Here is a 6,307-nt window from a genome sequence, read left to right as displayed (position 1 = left end):
GTACCATCACCAGCCAAACATAGTAGCAACAACATCATGTACCTACTGACCCGGGGATGCAGATGGCGAATCAAATATATCATAGCAAATCAATGATAAATGATCCAAGAGAGAAGTGTGCATTCGGAGCAAAGGCCAGAATCAGCGAGACCTTGTTGTTTTGAACTTTATCTCATCTGATGCTGTTTTCATCCTGATCTGTAGCTCCTGTTAGGTTTGGGAATCTGTGTTTCCGTTGTGTGTGCTGTGGGAGCGGTTGCTCGTTTTGTATCCTGACTTTGTATGGTGTGTTCGCGCTTTATTAATTTAAAGCAGGGCTCAGGCCTTCAGTTTAAAAGGACTAGCACAAAAATGATTCTACTGAAGAAAGAGACACATTAAGCTGAAGAAAGAGTGAAAAAAGAACCAAGAAAACAAAATCTTGAAAGAAAATAAAATACTGAAGAAAGACTGGAAGAGGCAGAGAGCAAATGAGGACAGAAGAAACTAAGAGAAAATGACAAGGTGAAACTCTGGAATAAGGACTGAAACAATGAAACTCTGAAATAAAATGAAGAATAAAGATTAGGAATGAAGAATTATAATATGAAAAGATAAACTGAAAACAAAAACTAAGAGAAAAAGAAAAAGAAGAACTGACGGAACAAAGAAATAGAATAAGAGAATAATGACTGAAGGACTTGAGAAACTGAGTTAATAAAGAAATAAACTGAGCAAAACAAACTGAGATAATAAGAGACAGATACTGAGAAATAAGAGTAGATTGAGAAAATAAAGAGAAACTGATAAAGACAAATGAAACTCAATAAACAACCGAGAGATCAATGAAATGAAACTGACCAAAAGAGTTAATGAACAAATAGACTGAACAAAACAAAATAAGCTAATACAAGAACAGAGAGCCGAGTGAGCAAATAAGATTGTGGCCAAGATAAACTGAAGAAATAATAAAAACTGAGAGACTGAGCTACTGAAAAAATACTAAAAATGACAAATGAAGACTGAGATGACTGAATAATCAATTATAAATATGAGGAATCAAGAATAATGAATGAACAGAGCTAGCAATTAATTCTTTATTAACTTATATTTTCATGACATCACTAAAAAATGATGAATGAAGACTGAGAAGGCCAAACAATGAAGGACTGAAAAAATGAGAGGAGTAAAATGAGTAAATAGACTAAAAACTAAGAAGTAAGAAATGATAAATAGAAACTGAAAGAAAAGAATCTGAGAGAATTGAAGAATACTAAAGAAATAAATAGTGGGACTAAATAACTGAGAAAAAGGAGGCTAAGGACAAGAGCTGAGAAAATGGATGTCGAAATTGATATATAATGACTACAGAAATTAAGATAGAATGAAGATAAAAAGGTTTCTTAGTTGATAACGCCGTAAATACATGTGAGAATGGCCGAAAGGAATTAACTGAGGTGATGTTCATATACAGACCGTCCTATAGATGAACAGGGATAGTCACAGGTTGGAAATAATATTTTTCCCAATGGCGTGCTTGAACTTTGGGTGAACCGGTGCTGTCGTTGCGAACACGAGTGGTGGCCACACTTTGGTATCTAGCATGGCATTGCCTAGTTCTCCATGTATGCTTAGCTTGTGCTTCAGTCACCAAAGAACCTACTAACCATCGAAAGCAAATCAATATCAAGTTCTCCATAGCTAGCTGAGGAGAAGGAGAAAGTCATCTCATCACCCACTCATGAACTTACCAAGCTCATACATCATGATTTATTGTTGCCTATTGCAAGCGGGAAATAAAGAAGGAGGAGGCCATTAGGGCTATGATTGATCAAATTATTAGGTTCCGGTGATGAGGAAGCTTCTCTACCTCTCCTAGCTCCTCCAGTCAGAGGAACAAAATGGGAGGAAAGAAAATCGCAATGAAAAGAAGGGTTTTAGTGAACAATAGTAGTGCTAGAGACAAGCAAAAGCAAATGGAAGCTTCAACTTAACATCATCTGGAGATATAAAAGCTTCACCACTCAGGGAAAACATGCCAAGGAGCTGAATCAACACTAGACAATGAAGAGCAACTTGAAGAAACCAAGGCACAACACATTGGCATGGACGAGCAATGTTTGGCAAACTAAAACTTATGCTTTAAGTGACAAGAAAAACTAAGAAATAAAAAAGACTGGCACTAGACAGAGAATAGCATGACGAGAAAATCATTTATTTACAATGAAAATACAATTATAAAATAATGTAAGACCTTAGGTGAAAGACAAATGCCCACCCAGGTCTGCGTAAAATTGTTTTACATTCCGTAAGTTGCATAAAACTGATAAAACTACACAAATGCAGACGCGGATATGCTCATAAGTAAATATTTGCTCACACGAGTCTTCTCATAGGTAAAAATAAATTAGAAAATAATATTTTACATTTCCTAAAGCTGGATAAAACTGATAAAACAACACATAAGAAAACTGGGTGCACAAGAAACTCATTATTTCATTTTATAAAAGAAAAGTGTGAAAACACATATGACAGATACAGCTGGAGGACAAAGCAAAAACAAACACGACAACAACCAATGTATTGTAGATAATTAAATAAATGTAGCATACTATTGATATTCATTGAGACGCCTCACACATTAACTGACAGGGCATGAGAATAGTAACAATTCAAAGCTACAAATCCACTTGCCAGCAGCAATGAACAACGCACTGTCTGCCTGAAAGCCAAGTACAAGTACTGCATATCCCAGGTCACACATACAATTGTAAAGGGAAATAGCCAAACCGAGTGTACCCCAGGTAGCTACTCGTGGAAAACAAGAGGCTACTGGACATTGGACATGAGGATGGAAAATTCAAAATGAACAATGAACAAGCACAGATTATACAAGAAAAAAACATATGACGACGCTGCCCGCTGGAAAACAGTAAACATGAACAAGTAGTATATGGTTATGTAACACAAGCACATCAAAAAGTGCCTTGCACCACATAGAAACAACCAACTACCTAAGTTCTACTGAATTCATAACACCACAGGAATTCAGATTAAAACCTAGAAGCTAGTATCTACTCAAATATAATCACATAAGCATCTGAAAAAACAGACTACTCCACTAATAATCATCAAAAGTGGCTTGCACCACACAAAAGAAAATTAAAACTAAAACGAAAGAGGCCCCTACACCATAAAGATTTGAAACACGCCAGCATCTCTTAAGTGAAACCAAAACTCTCTTAAAGATGACAATTAGCTATACTAGAATTAAAATGCAGCTGTACACAGGTGCTAATTTTGAGAAATAAAAATTCAAAAACTAACATGAAAAACATATAAATAATACTGAAAGCAGCCTCTCCCGTTCGGATTTGCATTGGCTAGTGAATGAATATCATTGTAACAAATAGGGGAATGTCACAGAGCACCCAACGAATTCAAAGAAAATGTCCTCCACTCAAATGGATTTGGGTCACATATGCATTCACGTATCCACAAACTAAGATCAGATGAACCAGATCCGCACGAAAGTATATACATCGATCTACCATGCGGAGTGCACGAGCAGCATGTGAAAAATGAGTCACCCCTGACACAGGCACAGATGTTGCGAGACTCATGAGAAATAGGAGAAGAATCGAGCAACGTACCCAACCAGCCGACGGCTCCAGATCCTCCCAGATCCTCAATCCGGTGGCCTGTCCACTGGCAGCTCTGCCCCTCGCCTCCAAGCCTCGTCGCTCTAGTGGCAGATACTCCATGCCTAATCTGGTGGCAGATCCTCCGCCCCTCCTCGCTGCGGTGGCAGATCCTCCTCCCATCCTCGCTCTGGTGGTGTTCCCCGGTGCCACCCCCGCCGTGGGAGAGCTCCCGCCTCCGCCTCGCCGCTTGCCCCTCTGCAGGGAAAGGGTGAATGAGCAAAGGGCCAAAGGCAGGAAAAGAGAAAACCGGGGTTGGCTGAACCAAATGAAAAAACCGGAACAAAGGAAAATCTGAATTTTGGAACGATATGGACCCTGGAGCTCGTTGAGATTCACGCGATATTTTGGAACGAACGGCCGACGATCTGACTTATGGCGAATTGGATTTTCAGCTAGCTGAAAATTAGGAATAGTGTTAATTTGTTTACAGTTTGTGAATCTCAGTGTATCTATATTGACCGTTTCTATGAATAAGTATCCAATTATCTTTTGTTGTTATGTCTGAATAATATTTTCCATATGTATTATTCTATTATTGAATCTCCATATTTTTTCGGCAGAAAACATCTTTACATTATGGCAGACATAAAAACGCATATATGATGTCTCTTGAGACATACCAAGATGCATCTACACGGACTATATAAATGTCTTAAGAAAAGAATAAAATGCCACAAGAAGGTGTCTCTACATATTCAGAAGGAAAAATAATGTCTCTACATGTATTTCTAAAGGCTGAATAAAACGCCTTGCCTAAATGTCTCTACATTTCTAGAGATGGATACATTGCCACACTAAAACGTTTCTATTGATGTTAGAGACAAGTTAAAACGCCGCATGGAAGTGCCTCTATAGCGATACATACATATTCTAAGTGTATCTTTCAAATGACTCTCTGTGTGTAGATACATGACATGATGTCTTTACTAAACGACCTTATGTCATATATAGGCATTTTGTAAAATGACTCTATAGTCTAAGACACACTGCCCATAGTGACACTTTTGAGACAATCTGAAAAATGCCTCTACAACTATGTAAAAGCAAAATAAGTGTCTCTAGAGGACCAAAATAATGCCTCTATGGGGCAATTCTCTTGTAGTGTATGAAGGAATATTCCATATGTATTTCCTGAATTTCATATGTTGGATCTAAGTGTGGATGCCATGAATATAATGTTGTATGTAAGTGTGGATGCCATGAATATAATTGTGATTAATTGAAGGATAAACTAATGTAGTCTAATCAGGCAACTCAATAGTGAGGGGGGAAACTCGAACAGATATTAGTACACACAAGTTCCAGATCTTACTCTTTCTCTGTTAACAAACTGCAGTTCTTTGCGTATTTGTGGTGTCTGCTACTTTTTTTTTTTTTTTGGAATGGAACCAAGAGCAGCAACTGTTTGAGAAAACATGGGGCCTCATTTTCCTTAGTTCTCACAATCGAAACTCGAAAAATCTCATGCACAAGATTAGAGTTCCAAAATTATCTACCCAACTCAAGTACAATTAAAGTCCATGTCCTATTTATTGTTCGGCATACTGGAACATGGTCACACGTTTACAGCTGAAAGATACACAACACTTTGATACAGAACTACAACATAAGCAACTCCAAAGAACACTGACACAACTGCTGCAAATCAAGGGTGTACGTCCCAATCGGCATGCATTTTAGCCGGAGATCTCGATGGCCTTCACCTCGGGCTTCTTGGCCTCAACCTTGGGCACGGTGACAGTGAGCACACCATTCTCCAGCCCAGCCTTCACCTCCTCCACCTTGGCATTCTTCGGCAGACGGAAGTGTCTGATAAACTTGCCACTGCTGCGCTCCACGTGGTGCCACTTGTCGTTCTTGTCCTCCTTCTCCCTGCTGCGCTCACCACTCATGACGAGCACGTTCCCGTCCTCAACCTCCACATTGACCTTCTCCTTCTTCACGCCAGGGAGGTCGGCGTTCAAGACATGCGCCTCTGGAGTCTCCTTCCAGTCCACGCGGGCGTTGGCGAACGCGGCCGTCTCGTTGTTGCCGGAGACAGCCGGGACGATGGAATGGAAGGCGTCGAAAGGGTCAGCCCAGAGGTCCAGAGAGAAAGGGTCAGCCCAGAGGTCCAGAGAGAAAGGGTCCTCCTCACGATCGACATCGTCGGTTGCGTGGAGCTAGACTACCCAGGAAGTTCCTGGGTGCAGGAATTGTGCATACAAGCAATACCGGCCCACCCACCAATAGCACACAAGACTACGAGAGAGTGATCTAGAACGTAGAAAGTACATTTTTAGGGTGAAAAAAAAAGGAAACAGATTTAGCTCAACGACCGGAGAGAACTCTAGATACTTCACCACCAATATTTCAACACGATATAGGTACCCGATCGTCTCGACTCAATCCAGTATAAGAGAAATCAAATCATGTAAATTTTATTCGTCGCATTTTTTCAGAAATTCATGGAACTGCCCTAATCATATAACAAATATGACATCCCCACCTTGTTTTCAATCTAGGGAAAAACCGTACATAAGTATGCGTGTCTTAGTTACATAAAAGAATGAACCCAAACATAGTTTGGCCGCATGATTCAGGTTTATTTAACAAGTTTGAAATGAACTCGAAAGGGCGGGCCA

At 39.7% G+C, this 6,307-nt stretch overlaps 1 pseudogene; it reads right to left on the bottom strand.

The window, feature by feature from the left end:
- Positions 1 to 5,359: 5,359 nt before the first annotated feature.
- On the bottom strand, positions 5,360 to 5,829 carry LOC124666001 (annotated as a pseudogene).
- Between the last annotated feature and the right edge of the window lie 478 nt (positions 5,830 to 6,307).

The sequence above is a fragment of the Lolium rigidum genome, chromosome 6, assembly GCF_022539505.1.
Source record: "Lolium rigidum isolate FL_2022 chromosome 6, APGP_CSIRO_Lrig_0.1, whole genome shotgun sequence".
Classification (NCBI taxonomy): domain Eukaryota; kingdom Viridiplantae; phylum Streptophyta; class Magnoliopsida; order Poales; family Poaceae; genus Lolium; species Lolium rigidum.
This window is presented reverse-complemented; position numbering and strand designations above follow the sequence as displayed.